The sequence below is a fragment of the Pinus tabuliformis genome, chromosome 2_2 (assembly GCF_031772625.1).
Source record: "Pinus tabuliformis cultivar Carrire ecotype Pingquan chromosome 2_2, CPIR1, whole genome shotgun sequence".
NCBI lineage: Eukaryota > Viridiplantae > Streptophyta > Pinopsida > Pinales > Pinaceae > Pinus > Pinus tabuliformis.
The window spans coordinates 317844807-317861200 of record NC_142300.1 but is presented as its reverse complement, the minus strand read 5'-3'; positions in this window follow the sequence as shown (position 1 = coordinate 317861200).

The window sequence follows — 16394 nt, the reverse complement described above, 5'->3', positions numbered from 1 at the left end:
TCCTCTATTGTCAGCCATAGCTTCAGATGGAGTGGTCTCTAACTCTTCTTCTTCTATAGGATCTTTGTATATCTCAGGAGGTTCACCTATAGGTTCTTCTGGGTCACTGTCACCAAAGAAGAGAGAAGGGTGACTCAGTGATGTGGTGGGGGCGTTGGGTAGGAATTTGCCTGATTTATCTCGGTTCCTACGAGGCATGAAATGGAAAAGACTTTCTTTTTTGATTGCTTTTGCTTTTTTCTTTGGTACCTACAAAACTGAAACAGATTGATCTACAACTAACTATCTTATTGAAGTGAAGATGCAGAATTGAATTGAAAGCAGGAAAGAACTAGTCTACTTTGCTCAAATGAAATTGCAGGAATGGAAATGCTAGTCTACGCTTGCAGAATTGAAATGCTAATCTACGCTTGCAGAATTGAAATTGCAGAATTGAAATGCTAATCTATGAAAGCAGGAAATGCTAATCTATGAAAGCAGGAAATGCTAATCTATGAAAGCAGGAAATGTCTATGCTACTTTTGCAGAATGGAAATGAAATAAACTACTGAGCAGAAGGCAAGAGTAAGAAAATAGAAGAAAAGCAACAATTACTAATACTCTGATGCTTCCCCGGCAACGGTGCCAAAAAGATGGTGGGCCCCAGTATTGTAGCAATAATGCTACAACTCCTGGGGCTTCCTATCTCTAATTTTATCAACCCGGTAGTTCGTACAAACTTGGAAGCGATGGTGCTGTATGCACAAGTACTAGCTCTTGTCGCAGCTGTCACTTGGTCAGTTGGCACAAGTCTGCTAGGGTTCAAGCCAACTTCTATATGTTCTCATAAGAAGCTTTCTAAATGATGGACGAAGGCTATCTCAAAGGAAATCAATCTAGTTTGCAAAAATGAACTGAAAGCCAATCAAAACATGGAAACCCTAGTAAACCCTAATCCGACTAGTTTAACCTCTATGATGCAATAGTGAGAGTGCAAACTTCTAGAAATGATGCCATGACTGCTAGTGATATGAAATGCATGAACTTAAACTACTTCCATTGGAAAGAACATTGTTCTTGTATTTTTGCTTAAGTGGTTGGAGTGATTATGATTTTGTTTCTTATTAGGGTTTGGCTGTGCAGAGGTGGTGCGAAGGGAAAGAAAGCTTGGGAAAGGTCAGGAGGGCTAGGAGAGGTCCCAGGGGATCCCTAAAATCATTCCACAGGAGTCTACAATGTTCAGATGCTCGGCAACCTAGTTTGCAGGCTTCTACAGGATGTCTGCAGGGGATCCTACAGGAAACTCAGGAATTCTACAGGAAGTATGCTAACTTCTACATGATGTTCTACTGTGGGAGTTGTGGGTGATGGTGAAGTGATGGAGTGGTATGGGTGGATGGGTGAGATGGAGATGGAGCTTGTGATGGCTCAGGGGCAGAGAAATCAGATGGAGAAAGAGTGCATGAAGTTGGTTGGTGGATAGCAGAATGGAAGCAACGAAAGGTCAAGAAAATGGAGCTACGTGGACAATGAAAGAGTTGGAAGGTAAACGAGCTGAACAGAGGTCGAGTAGGTGGCTTCAGGCGTGGTTAAGAAGAAGAAGAAGGAAATGGGATGATGTTGAGTAGTGTAAATAAAACAAATTGCTTACGTCTTGCACCAAAAACGAGAATTCATTAACCTGTGCTATTAAACAAATGAACAGCAATGTAAATCGTGAAGAGAAGTCATGCATGGAGTTGGAATGAAGAAGTATGGCTCAAGATCAGAGTGCATGGATGGATCTATAATTAAAATGACTGTGTTGCAGCTTGCATGAAAGTAAAAAGACTGCGTTTTTTGGTGGTTGGTATAGATTGCACCCCAATCTCTAAACAGAGATGGCAGTGAAGGCACTATCAACCTTTTCTTGGAGCTCCAATGAATTACAATCCTCCTACTCTAATCTAAGCAACTGAAAGCAATTTAACCATAAGATAATCCTTCTCAATCTCATTAAAGAAATCAAATCAGCAAACTGTAAATTCTAAATGCATGTCAAAACAGAGGAAATAAAGTGCTACAAAGAAAGGCAAATAACACTACAAAGAAGAGGAGGTCTATTGCTCTCAGGTTGGGCCCTAACCTGAGAGCTATAGCTCCCTTAAAAACTCAGAATTAGATCCAAATCTGCTTGCCTTTATTCATAATCAAGAATCTAATGTCATGCCAAAACTGGCTTACAAAAACCGAGCTGTAACTTGTGCTCAGAAATTACAATAGTAATTCAAAAGTTCAAAAAGCTCCTATCAAAGGCTACGGCCTTCATATTTATACACAATGAAGATCAAGCTGGCTTCCTCCATTCGTGGAGCTTGGTTGTCCAACTGAAAGTTAAATTGTTGATCCTGTAGAATCCGTTGGCTGCCTTTAAGCTCTGTGGGGAGAGCTGTTGGAGCTCGGAGTTAAGGTGAAAATCACGAGGAAGGTCATCAAGACTGTGGACAACCTCCCTATGAACCCACAATGTCACCTTTGCTGTCTCCTTGTCTCCATTTACATGGTCTTTGCTCCCTTTAATGCCAAAAAACCTGAAATCATCATGTATTAGCCACATAGATATAATGCCTGCCCTTCTTCCTACAAATAACACGAATATACCAAGAAATGAATGCATAAGTGATAAAAGATGGATGGTTGAGCAAGGTAAGTAGGCCAAATGAGCCCAAATTGTACCAAAAATTGGGGCTCATCAGTTTTCACCATCCATAATTTCACATTACAACTTGTTTGCTCATTGGCATTAGGGTCCCATCGGTTTCCCTAGGTTTTTCACCCATCTCCCTATATTTTTGTAGTGATCTTCCTCTCTAGTCTTTTGTTGTTACTCCATCACTTTCTAGTAGCTTAGTGTCACTTGATCCCAGTCAAACTAAAATTTATACCTCTTGATTGTTTTAGTGTGTTTACCATCAATTTAGCCACCAACTAGGACAGTGTTTGCAAACTCAGTTTGTGTGGGGTTTAGTTAATGGTTTTACTGTTCATTTTATGTTGTTAATTGTAGTTTATTTTCAGCAAACTTTTTTCTTTTTTAAAAACGTGATCTGGGCTTAATGAATAAATACACTTGCACACATAAGCACACCTTAAGAGAAGGGTACTTGGTTTACACCACCAAGCCAAGACTTAACATAATAAATTTATGTCCCCTCATCGAGACAAAGGCATATTTTTTATCTCCCTTCACGATTTTGTGTCACGTGTGTCTTACCACCATAGTGCCACCAAGGAGTTTGTTGCAGAGACTCTTAGGCCTTGACCCCTAGTTTCCACTTGGGTATATTACTCCTCCCCATCAGGTTCGATTTCATAGCCCTCCGAGTCCCCACATCGACTCTTCTACTGGTTCATATGATTCCTCATCTGATTCCGAGCCCCCTTCATTACATATCGTCACCATGTTTGGACCCACAACTAGTGCAGGAACCCAACATGTTGTTGGCTCCAGTTCTATCCTAGTGCTCACATCAAGTGGAACAGTCTCAGGAACCATTTCGGCAACCCCCATGCTCCCCTTTATGGCTAGCTTAACTGTACTAGATTTTAGCGAGTTGAGAAATGACCCCATACACCATGATGTTGGTTGGCCTTCTATGCTGACTAAGCTTCCCTAAGACATCACAAAGTTTGAGGGTAATGCTAGAGAGGATCCTACCGACCATGTCCACTCCTTCCACATGTGGTGTTTGTCCAACTCTATTACCGATGACTCCATTCATCTTCGACTATTCCAATTCATGCTCACTAGAGATGATGTAAAATGGTATGTAGACCAGCTCGCTGCATCTCGTTCTGTTTTCGCGACACTTGCTAAAGTGTTCCTCCCATATTTTCAGTTACCTCTCCAGTACGATAATGGTATGGATCTATTGACCTCATTCCGTTAGTCCTCTGCCATTCGCCTTTCCAACCATGTTCAAGAGTGGTGTCAAAGGAGGAGAACATGTCATTCCCCGCCCTTCGAAGACTGTGTCTATCTAGATTGGTTTCTTAAGAGCCTTTTATCTCCCATTGGAAAAGATGTCACGTCCCATTTTCCTTAGACTGAGGAAGAATCTCCCCAAACCGCTCTAAGATATGACCTAATTTATGCGCAATATGGTTATGTCTATACCATCATTCCAGGCCTCCCATGTCTTGGAAGTTTCAATCCACCAAGAGCATCTCACGCCATTGATGGTATCATTGGAACCTTTTCACACCCTTTTCCATATACTCGAGAAAGTTATGTTTATCCACAGGGGGGCACTAGTTCTTCCAACACTTATGCCCCTCCTACTAGCAACATGCTTTCAAGGCCCCAACTTGTCTACCAAATTGTTCCTCCTCTTTATGCATAACTGAGTGCTCCAGCCCCTCAAGCATTAGTGTTGCAACCTCCCATGCATCCTCAACCCCAACATCCATTGCCCCCTCAGGTTCAGGTGTTTTCACAGCAGAGTGCGACCAATCCAAAAAATTTGAAGAAAAATAATAAGGGGAAGGGTAACAAGGGTAACTAGGGTAAGCAAGGTAATCAGCCTAGTGAACTCAAGGGGAACCAAACTAACACCAACAACCAGCAACAGGGCAACCAACCCAAGCAGAACATGAATATTTGTAGAAACAAGACTTGTGCATGTTGTGGTGTACATGGCCATTATATACATGAGTGCCCTCTCTTATCCCAGATGTGCCAAACGTGGGAAGCTCAAGCAACTTATATAGGTCAACAATCACCTTAGAATCCTTCCCATCTCAACCGACAATGCTCACAAATCCTTTCCCTCAACAAGGACTTGTTACTACTGAACCTCACCCAAATCAAGCAACCCATCCTCCCCAACCTTTTGGTCCTAGTGAATACTAGATCCTTATGATGAACTCTGATGAGGTTAATCCCTCAGATATCAACCTAAAAACTTGGTCACGTCAATATGACAAGCCATTGACTTCGTCCACCATTGAGTCCAAAACCAAAGCATCTGCTGAGCCTGTTATGACACCAGATAGTCTGTTACAAATCCCTCATACTAAATTTTAGGACATCCCCAAGATCCCAAAGGTACCATTACGCCATAATGCGGCTTCTAACGAGCTTCCCATACATAGAGTATAGTAGATGACTTGGCGCAATCACTTGCTTCCATGTTGACACTGGAAGTCCTCTAGTCATGCCCATCTCAAGAGAAATATCTACTAACTACCTTAGGTGCATTAGATCCTTCTAACGATGGTTTGATTTTCTTCCCAGTTGATACATTAGAACATCCACCATTTCCTTCCTCTGTTTCTTTCCAAATATCAGTTTGAGTCCGCAATGCCATCATCTCCTGATGCATTATTGATGAAGGTGCATCCACCTGTGTGATCTTTGCTACCATTTGGAAATAACTTAAGTCACCTGATATTTCCCCCTCCACCATCACTTTGTGTGCTTGGGACGGACGGTCCTCCCAGGCCCTTGGCATGTATTGCAACTATCCAGTGACCCTTCCAGGAAAGACTATTCATGTCAACATTGACGTTATTGACGCCCCTTTCGATTATAAAATTATGTGAGGTCATAGTTACACATATGCCATGCCAGCTGTCGCATCTGCGGTTTTCCTCAAGGTCTGCTTCCCTTATCAAGGGAAGATATTCACTATCGATCAATTAACTTACTACGAGCTAGCATCTGTGACCTCCCTCGAGAACATTATGTCGTTCATGTCAGATAAGCAATCCTAAAATACTCTCACTGGTGTTTCACCTGGTGTCTATAAAGATTCCGCATTTATGGGTTCTTTCCCTGGTCCTCCCCCACTCATATTAGAACCTAACTCTATGAATGTTCGCATGTTACAATTGTCATGGGCTACTCTCAAGTAGTCTGGTACATCCGATCAACAGCCAGCTCCTGAGCACCCTATTATTTCCATCCCAGCTAAGCCCTCTGGATCCACCCCACCAGGACCTCCTCCATTTTCAGGTACCTCTCCTATGTTTCCACCAGAACTGTTCCTCCAGGTCTCAACCATCCAGGAGCTATTCCACTGGGACATTACCCTACAGGCCAGATACCTCTCATATTCCCCCCTCTAGGAGTATTTTATGTCCTTGTCATGGCTTCACTAGTCCTTCCTAACATGACTTTGGGGATTTGAGTATGGTAAATAGATCCCCCTGCAAGCATTTCGCCTGGTCAGCTAAGACCTTATCATGCATTGACCGCTATTCAACCGGTCCCTATAGCCCCTACCACTGGTTCAGTTCCATCACAACCTCAATAGGAACCCACTCCTATTGTGAAAGCATCCTAACAGGGGAGAAAATCTAAGAGGAAAGAACCTAAGGACAAGGCTCCCTAAGCTACTCCAGCCGCTAAGGCCCCAAAGTCATCACCTTCGTACATTTTATGTAATGTTGTTGGGCATGCCACCAACAATTGTCTTGAAATTCCTCAACTCAAACCTTTGGTTCATGAAACATTCCCTCAGTCAAATATCCTTGAAGTCCATGTTAACTTGCCAAGTCCACCCAAAGAACTCAAAACATTGCACACAAATCACCCTTGTGCCCTGTGTGATCATCATGATCACTATTCCGATTATTTCCCTCATCTCGATGAATTTTGCGATTACCTCAAGGTGCTTCACGAATATGAGGCCACTCGTAGTGGATCATCTACTCCTCTAACTATGAATTTTGGCACTCCTAGTAAACCACAATAGGAAGACTCTAGTCCCACCATCGTGATCCCTCCCCTTGATGTTGAGATGATGGACACCACAGGCCATATCCTTTACCTATGATCATCCTTGAGTTCCTCACAAGTAAACCTTTCTAAGGTTTTTGCACACACTTCTATTGAACCTCTTTCAATAGAATTTGAGGTCTCAACATCCATAGATCCTCCATCTACTAGCTCGCTGTCTACCATTCAAAATTATGCGTATGTGAACCTTATTTCTCAGGTTGATGCCCTAGGTAACACTACCGCATCATCCAGTTAATCTTCCTTGCGTCTAGCCATCTCCCAGTATGATGAGGACATCATGCAATATATGTCTACCCCTAATTACCCTTGCACTTAGGCAAGGGGGTATATTTTGGAGGATTCTGAAGGCCATTTCCTTCCTCATTCTCCCTATTTTCTCTACCCCAAGAAATTTTGATTATAACACATCCCTTTGATTTGCGTGTCTTTATTTTTGCCATGAATTTAGGTGGATTGCATCATCTCATCCATTATCTTTTGCACCTTTCAGATGGATCCACCATCCACACCATATATCGGTCATGCCGATGGTGCGAGTCACTTCTCCAGGAATCTAGCCTCAGCAACCTAGGCCATTTTTAACCCCTTGAATACATTAGTCCTTTCGAATGGCGTGTGAATTGGATGTGCCACTAATAACCAAGCTAAATATGATGCACTGATAGGTTTGTTAGTCGATGCCCTCGCTCATCGCATCCTTCATCTTCATGTTCGCTTAGATTCCTTGCTCATTGTCATGAAATTAAATGGTTTTTATCATGTGCATAACCAAGTCCTATTTAGAAAATATCTACGAGTTATGTTTTTGGTATGGGAATTTGAAACCATTACTTTCAGTCATGTTCCCAGAGCCTAAAATAACTATGTAGATACATTGCAAATAACATTCTAGATTGGCATTTATCACATGTATCCCATAGAAGACAACCATAAACAACATCACATGGTGAACCATCATCGTCATATAAAAATTCATAATCATATTATGTATCACATAAAACATATACATGTTTGGAGTCCACCACTCTAAATACATCCAGTACGCCCATAGCATACTGGGGGCACATAGGCCCCTACATCTCATTATCATCATTTAGAGGATCTCGTGCCAAGTTCGGTCGAGATGCTTGAATCCCTTTTTCGAGCACTCGAAACACAATGGCGCTCCACAAACTCCTCCTACTAGGGGTCATGATGGTTTTCTCCTTGCCATCTTCTCAATTATGTCTCGACCTAGATCCCACCGAATCTAGGTATGGTCCATTATCCTCCAATTCCTTGGATAGTTTGTCCTACTGGCCACTCCAGCAAGCCATATGAACATCACATATCATAGATGTTTGATACCATATCTTCATATATTCTACTCTATGTCCACATAGTCCTCATGCTTGACTTCGTCTGTGAGGATGATTCTAGACCTCCTCTGGTAGTTCATTCTCGTTTCCCTCTTCCCTTAATTCTTCACCAGGAACTATAATTCCAAGAAGCATTAAGGTCATCTTCAGACAAGTAAGGCCACTTTATTGAAAGACGTAGATCCTAATTTCGATGGTCATTTTTTCCGCTAAGATCTCCATAAGATTTAGGGCCTTCTCCTCCTTTCAAATTGGAGGGAAAACACCCTTTTATAGGAAAACCCACAATTTTCCTGTCACACATTGAAACTAGACCATAGCTCCCTTTGAACAACCATCAACGCCGTTGGAAATTTCTCATCGAGTACTATAATGGCTCCTCCTCAGCTTTTGATGTTTTGACACTTCACCAGCAAGTCATTTTTCCAAGAAGGGTCACGTTATCACCTCTCAAAATTCAATTTCTTCATAAAGAAACACTTTTACTTTAAGGTCCGCCTCTTCTTAATACTTGGCATACCATGTGTCGATTTTCCTCATGAGTAACCATCACTTACTCATGTTTCCATGGTCCCCACTGGGCCTATTCTGTGTGGCAGTGTCATCGAGTCACCCTTGTTTAGAGCGTCCACAAAGAGTCACCCTTGCATCCATGGAGTGTGTTTAATGTCACATTATATCATGTCATAGTATTCCATCCATATTTTCATATTGTTCATCCTATGTTTCTCATATTTACCTCTAGTCATATTGTCCCCATCGTCTCTGGAGTTGAGTGAGTCGCTGCTAGGTCAACCATGCACTTTATGCTCTGACAAGGAAAGTCGTATGTTTGTCCCTTGGTCTTAATTTTCCCCATTATTCCAGGTGTCAGTCCATAAGTCACATTACTATTTTCCCATGTTCCTTAGTTGAGGATCCTCATTGCCTCACCTATTGCGGGCCCTATTCTGTCGACATCAGCTCATTTATTCCAGAAGAAAGGCCTAGAGGGCGGTGTATCTTGGTTCCAGCATCCATTCTTGTTTGGCACCTTGGATCAAGTAGAGGGACTCATTATTGCCCTTTGACTTGGCCATTTCATGTTCGTGATTCATCCACTTGATGTTCTAGTGGTGCAATAGACTGTACCAGTGATTCCTATGTGTGTGAGATGTTTTAGACCTCATGAGGTGGTGGCCTTTCAGGTAGCCCCGCTCATGCCTAGATGCATTCCTATTGTGTTACAAACTCAGATGTAGTTCCACGGAGTTTATGGGTTCAATTACTACCGATCATAGTGTTCATAGCATGCACGTATGCTTTAGATGATCCATTCAGTTTTGCAAAGCCCCTCCTTGTTCAACAGGGCTTCTTCAGTTGTTTTACCCTCCCTCCAACAATTGTATTGAGGGAAGGGCCTCTGTATCCAATGTACTCATATATTATTGTATTAAGTCCTGGCTCAAGTTTTTTCCAGGTGCATTATGTATATGGGACACATTATATTATTTTTTGGCTCTGTTATGCCAACATGTCATGTACCATTCAGCATGTACTTCATTGCTAAGTTTTATGTTTCTGGGTGCACCATTATTTTTGTACTAAGTTATCTTGGCAGATATGGGTATGCCTCCCTCGCCTCATTGAGGTCTAGTACCACAACATAAAAGGAGACTTGCAATAGTCTCGCCCCATCTGTCTGTATCCTCTTTCACTTTTGCTTTATTGGTCTCTCTCTCTCTCTCTCTCTCTCTCTCTCTAATTCCCCTGTGTTGTCTAGTGATTGTGTCTTTACAATGTACTTCAGTCATACATTTTTCTCCTAACATTCGTACATTAGGGGGCAATTTGTTATCACCAAAAAATTGATCATCTAGCCTGATTTACTAGACGGATCGAAGCACACCATGTAAAACCAATTTTACAATAGTAAAATTTCTTTCACTATGAGAACTTACTTAATAAACCACCTTTTTTAAGTAATTTATAGTTAAACTGATGAAGAATAATTAAATAAATCATTGTTTATTTGATTTTCTTCTAGGAATAATTAATTAAACCATCGTTCAATTATTATTCCTTGTCATATTTGACCAAATCATGAAAAATAAACAGATAAATCATTAAATATCTTATTTTTCTCTAAGAATAATTAGCTAATCATTAATTAATTATTATTATTTGTCAAATTTGACTAAATCCTTTAGGAATAATTAAATAAATTCTTATTTTCTTATTATTCTTTGACTAATTCCTTCAGATGATAAATAAATCATTTATTTATTTATTATTTCTAAATAAGAGTTTAAATACTTTTTCCCTCCTAACAAAAACTAATAAAATATTCCAAGTGGTTATTCTAAGAATGGGGTTAATAATATTTTATTATTGCTCATTATTCGAGGATAACTAAATATTTTGTTATAAATAGAAGGGTTTTCCATTCGTTATTCACTTTTGATCATTTTCATTGTCGCACACCATTTTTTTGCTAGGTTTATAAATTATAGTGGAGAGAGACTCTACACAAGCTGAAGACATTTGAGGATATCGAAGAACCCATCGCATAGAGGGGGACTGGTAACATTTATTTTTTCCCTTTACAGGTGTTATAATAAAACTATTCTTTGTATATATGGTTTCCATTGGACGATTGGAGTTATTACTATTTCTTTTTTCTGTTTAATTATGATTGTGGCATAGATCAAAATTTTGGCAAGTTTTGTTTCTATCAGTTGTTTTAGTTCTACAATGTTTAGCAACCATTTATATTGTTGAGATTGTTTGTCATCCACAATCTTAAGTGGGTTATTTTTTTGTACATATTTGAGAAGAAAACACTACAACACTTTAATCATATGAATTATTAATCCTTTTCTAAATCTTGAGGGAGGTTCCTTTTTTCTTTTACAGACGAAACATTAATCTATTTTTAAATCTTCACGGAGGTTACTTTTTTCTTCTTCCTTTCCCTTTTGTCTTTTCCAGATGAAACTTTAATCTATTTTTAAATCTTCCAGGAGGTTCTTTTTGTCTTCTTCCTTAGCATAGTTATATGATGGAAAATCAAGTTTTACATGAGTTAATTGATTAGATTTATCCATTAGGGGATCATTTTTTATCCATATTATTGATATATTTTCTAGGTCAATTTAGTAAGGGGTGGTTTATCTATTTTCTTTTTCTCTATTGTAATTGGGCTACCTACCTTTTCTAGTTTATCTATTGTCCTGAATGACTAGTAAAATTTCTGAAATGTCATTATCAAAACTATCTTTGTATATATGTGGAAAAATACATCAAGATTGTTAATATGAGTGATGGATACTGTAATATACTTATGGACTATTGTCAAAACTTTTCAACAAGATTAGCAGTCAACAACAATCTTCTTCATAGTGAAGACCTCCTTCCACTTTGCTAGTTTTGAATCCCTTGTTACAGAAATAGCTGCATATGACAAGTGTGGACACTCATGTTTCTAAACTTTAAAGAAACTACTCCATATTATGTTTGAGACTCCAACCTTATTCTTCCAATGGCCCTCCGAGATGCATTTGTAAATTTGGCCACTTATTGATTTTTCCACAGACTTCCAAAACAAATTAGGGTTGAGTGCCTGCTAAGTGAGCAAATAGATATAACATTTTTTATTAATATTTTAATAACTCAATTATATTTAAACAAGTCCCTCCCTCTCCCATGAAGGTTCAAATAACAACATACTAGCTAGAAAACAAACTCTGACAATAACTCGTAAAATTTCAATAAAGATTTTGTTGTGAAATTTGAATTTAAAAAAACAAAAAAATAATCTCTAAATCTAATATACTTGTCTCTTTAGTTTTTTAAGATTTAATTATTTATACATAAAAAATTGTATTTAAAAATAGAAATAAAAATAAATATTTAAACTATTTAGATAAAATATACAATTCTATAAGTGTCATATTTTTATTACTTTTAAATAATAACAAGAGATGTTTTCCATTCTGAAAATAATTATATTTGAGTGTGAGCTTCATAAGTTATGGTAGTGTGTTGAAATTTAGTTGATTCATCTCTGTAAATGAAAATGAAAATGAAAATGAACCATTATTGTTTGAGTAAATTGTTCATTTATGTTTCATGTCATCTCATAATATTGGTGTTTAACTAGATGTTTTGGTTTCCACAGACAATAAAGAATCCTTAAATTTATCCATCTTTGTAGTCTTTCTTAAAAATTAATGTTCCTTATTTGACTATACAGTTGTACCTTTACCCGCCTTCTAAACTTGTATAAATTCATTTAATATATTATATTCAAAAACAACTTATGTAAATTTACATAATAATTTATTACAATTAAAATAAATTATGTCAAATATATTGTATACAATTTTTTGTTGAGTTGAGCAGCGAAAGCATAACATGCAAATAAATTGAAATTGTAGAAAATAATGGAAAATAGACAAAATAACAGAATAATCAAACACAAATATTTATACAATGTTTTACGTGGTAAACCCCTCCTTGTGAGGGAAACATCCACGAGGCAATGATAATCCGTATTCTTAATATTTAATGGATATTTACAACGACCAACTCACAAGCATACATTATCCAATCATTCAAACCACTCTCCATTTATTTTATGTTTATTTTAGGCTTACATGGATAAATAACAACTTGTCAGTATTTTTCTAAATCCTACCACAATTTTTAAAGCAATTACATAAGAAATTTCTTACATAAAACCAAAAAGGTTCATTTTATAGGTTTTTTCCAAAACCATAGATTAAGAAAAACAAACCAAACCAAAGGAACCAATGTTAGCTATTCTCATAAGAATAGGGGGGCTTCACTCAGTGAACCTTCGACATAGCACATGCATTCATCACATACTAAACAATACCTTTAATTTAACTATATATTGGAAAATAGCTCTAAAAGTCACTTTATTTAACCCACTACCAATACGAACCCAATAAACCTTCCCAATTTAAAAAACTCCTACTTTAACTAGATATTGTATGTATCCATTTTTTCATTAAAATTTTTTATACCCCTTTATATTTTTTCATTAACTTTGAGCTCCATTTTTTATACACAACATATAAAAACCCTTTAACCCATATTATATGCTCAATATATTATGTCAATTTTTCCTCGATATATATCCCCCAATATGAATGCATGTGGTATGGTATTTGATCTGATAATGAGATCTAAGACAATTAATAAGGTTTTATCGACTCACGTGCATGGATTTGTCTATGTTATTTTATGCAATGGATGGACAAGATTGCGAAACACACAGACAATGAAGCAGTAAACAAAACATAATAGACAACACATAACACAACAAATTTAATAAGGAGTTCACCCAATACTCCTGGGCTACATCTCTTGGTCCAGCCTTCAGTGGTGGCCTCTCTATTATGTCTTCAAGCATAGTTTTTACAATAGTATGAGCTTAGTTTGAGACTCAATACACAACAGTTATAACAGTAAGAGTTTGGTTGAACCTCTCAAGCTTTCTCCGAGTGCACTGACTCTTTGAATCACTCTCTGTCTCTATCTTAGCTTTGTCTCGACACTGCCTACTCTCTCTTCTGTTTGCTATGGCTTTAAAGCCAAAATAGCCCTGCCTGTTTGTTTCTTCTGCTCAGCTTTCTGTCTCCTAGGCCTCTGTCAACTCAAATCCATCTTCCAATATTACGCAATCATTGCATAACACCTAAAGGGGAGGTGGCCACCTATTCACAATGTAAGAGTGCCTCGGCCCTTGAAATCTTTCAGAATCCCGAACGCGGTTGTTTTTTGTTTCACACAAGAAAATGCATGCATAACTGTGAAATTCCATCGAACACAATTCATTTCAGACTTCAAAAGTCCTTAAACATGGTTTATTCCCCTATTGGGTCCATCCCTAATCACTATCTCAAGTCGCTCCGGCCTCTGTCCAAGGTTCCCCTTTGTATTTTTCAAATATGTTAAAAATTGCGAAAATGCATTAAAATGGCCTTTCTCTGGGCTTGAAATAATATATAATAGCCTTAAGGGACCCTTTCAGGGCTGACCTATCACATCAGCCTTCCTCCTTCATATTTCATTTAATAACCAAAAACTATGAAGATACATTAAAACTAGCTTTTCCGCAAATCTTAAATCTTATGAAATATTACCGATAAACTCGTTGGGTCCAGTTCATCGGATCACAGCTAATGGTTTCCCCAATTGCGATATCTTAATTTCTCATCGGAACAACCCCTGGGCCATTGTAAGTGCTCTTGTAATCGCCGATAGTGATCCTGTGATGTAATATCGGCCCTCGATCTAGTGCTTGTTCGACGATCCATATTAACTCTGCCAATCGTCGTCGCCATATATATATGTTAAGTGTTGATATCTCTGTCTACGAGTGCCGATTGCGATTGCCGATCAGATTTGGACCGTTGATCGGCCAGATCTGATGGCTTCTGTGCATCTATTGTTCCATGCCTCCATACTCTATTTTTTTCACGATTTTCTCTAGTTTTTACCTCCCGATAGTGTTTCTCAACCATTCTAAAGGCTCTTGGCATGCGGTTATGTTGATCTTTGGCATGATTTTTTTTATTTTTTAAGACTTAGAGAGTGTTCTAGGATCCTTTTGGATCACGACTTCCCACTGAAAAAGGCTTTTGGACCACCAAAATTTGGTTTTAAAGCATCACTTAAGTGAGGGTATAGCTACCTCACTTGCCCAATCTCTATCCATTTTGCACTGCTGGGTTTTGAACCTTTGAGTCCAATACTTAGGTACTCAACATCCCCTCTACGTGTAGTTCTCACCTTCCTATCTAGAACTATATCTTCCTTCAACTCATTGAGATCTTCAGGCAACAGATCATCAATATAAGGCAATTGACTTTGCTCTTCGGGATCTTCAATTAGTGAAGCTTCAAACAGTCTTAAATTTTCTGCATTTGCTACTGAATAGATGTGCATGTATGGTGGAAAATAAAGGTGAAAGGCATTCTCACCAATTCTCTTGAGTACCTTAAAAGGCCCATACCTTATTGGCTTCAGTTTCTTTCCTTCACCTTGCATTCTGTCCTTACTGATATACAGCCAGACTTGATCACCAACTTGGAAGCTGTGCTCCACTTGATGTTTATCATGCCTTACCTTGTACTTGGCTTGGTTCTTTTCCAGCTGTTCCTGCACTACCCAGTGAAATTCTTGGATCTGTTCAATGAACCTGGTTGCTTTATCCACATCATTGTGTCCAACAACTATTATGTCTTTTTCAAAGACAAAATCCAAGGGAGACCTTGGTATAAAACCAAAACAGGTCTCAAAAGGAGATCTCTGTGTAGAAGAATGTTTAGCGTGGTTGTAAGCATGTTGCACATAACATAAATGTTTAACCCAAAGCTTTTGATTCTTACTGCAATAACCCCTAAGCAACTGGATCATTGTCCTATTGACTACCTCTGTTTGGCCATCTGTTTGTGGGTGAAAGGTTGTGCTCTTCTTCAATCTAGTGTCCATCAATGCCCACAGACTTGACCAAAACTTCCCAACAAATCAGGAACCTCAATCAGATACTATGGAAGTGGGTAACCCAAAATGCACCTAGACATGCTGAAAGAACAACTTTGTTATTTGTTTAGCTATAATCTACTTATTACAAGGTATTAAAATACACATTTTGCTGAACCTGTCCATAATAACATATAAATAGTCATGTCCCTTTCTAGATTTTGGCAATCCCCCAACAAAGTCCATGGAAACGCTTTCCCAAGGACGGAAAGGAACTGGTAGTGGAGTGTACAATCCTAGTTTTCTATTGCTGGGCTTACTTTTAGCACACATTGTACACCCTCTTACATATCTAGCAACTATTTCATGCATTCTTGGCCAATAGCAGTATCTTTGTAGTTGTGCAATTGTTTTACTTACACCAAAATAACCTGATATCAGAGAAGTATGTGCTTCCCTAATTATGTTGACTCTTTCAATTTGTGGAATGTATAGCTTTCCCAAATGATACAAGAGTTGGTCCTTAACATAGTAATCCAATTCTTCTACCTTTCTTCCATTACTTAAAGCTGCATATACATCTTTAAAGTCTATTTCTTGAGCATATTGTTCAACGTAGCTTTCATGAATGACTGAGTTATGCTTAAGTATAGTAGATGCATTTATGATTGGTCTGGACAACATATCTGCAACTTTATTGTGTATGCCCTTTTTATATCTGATGACTAAATGAAATTGTTGTAGGAGACCCATCCACCTATAGTGTCTTTATTGCTACA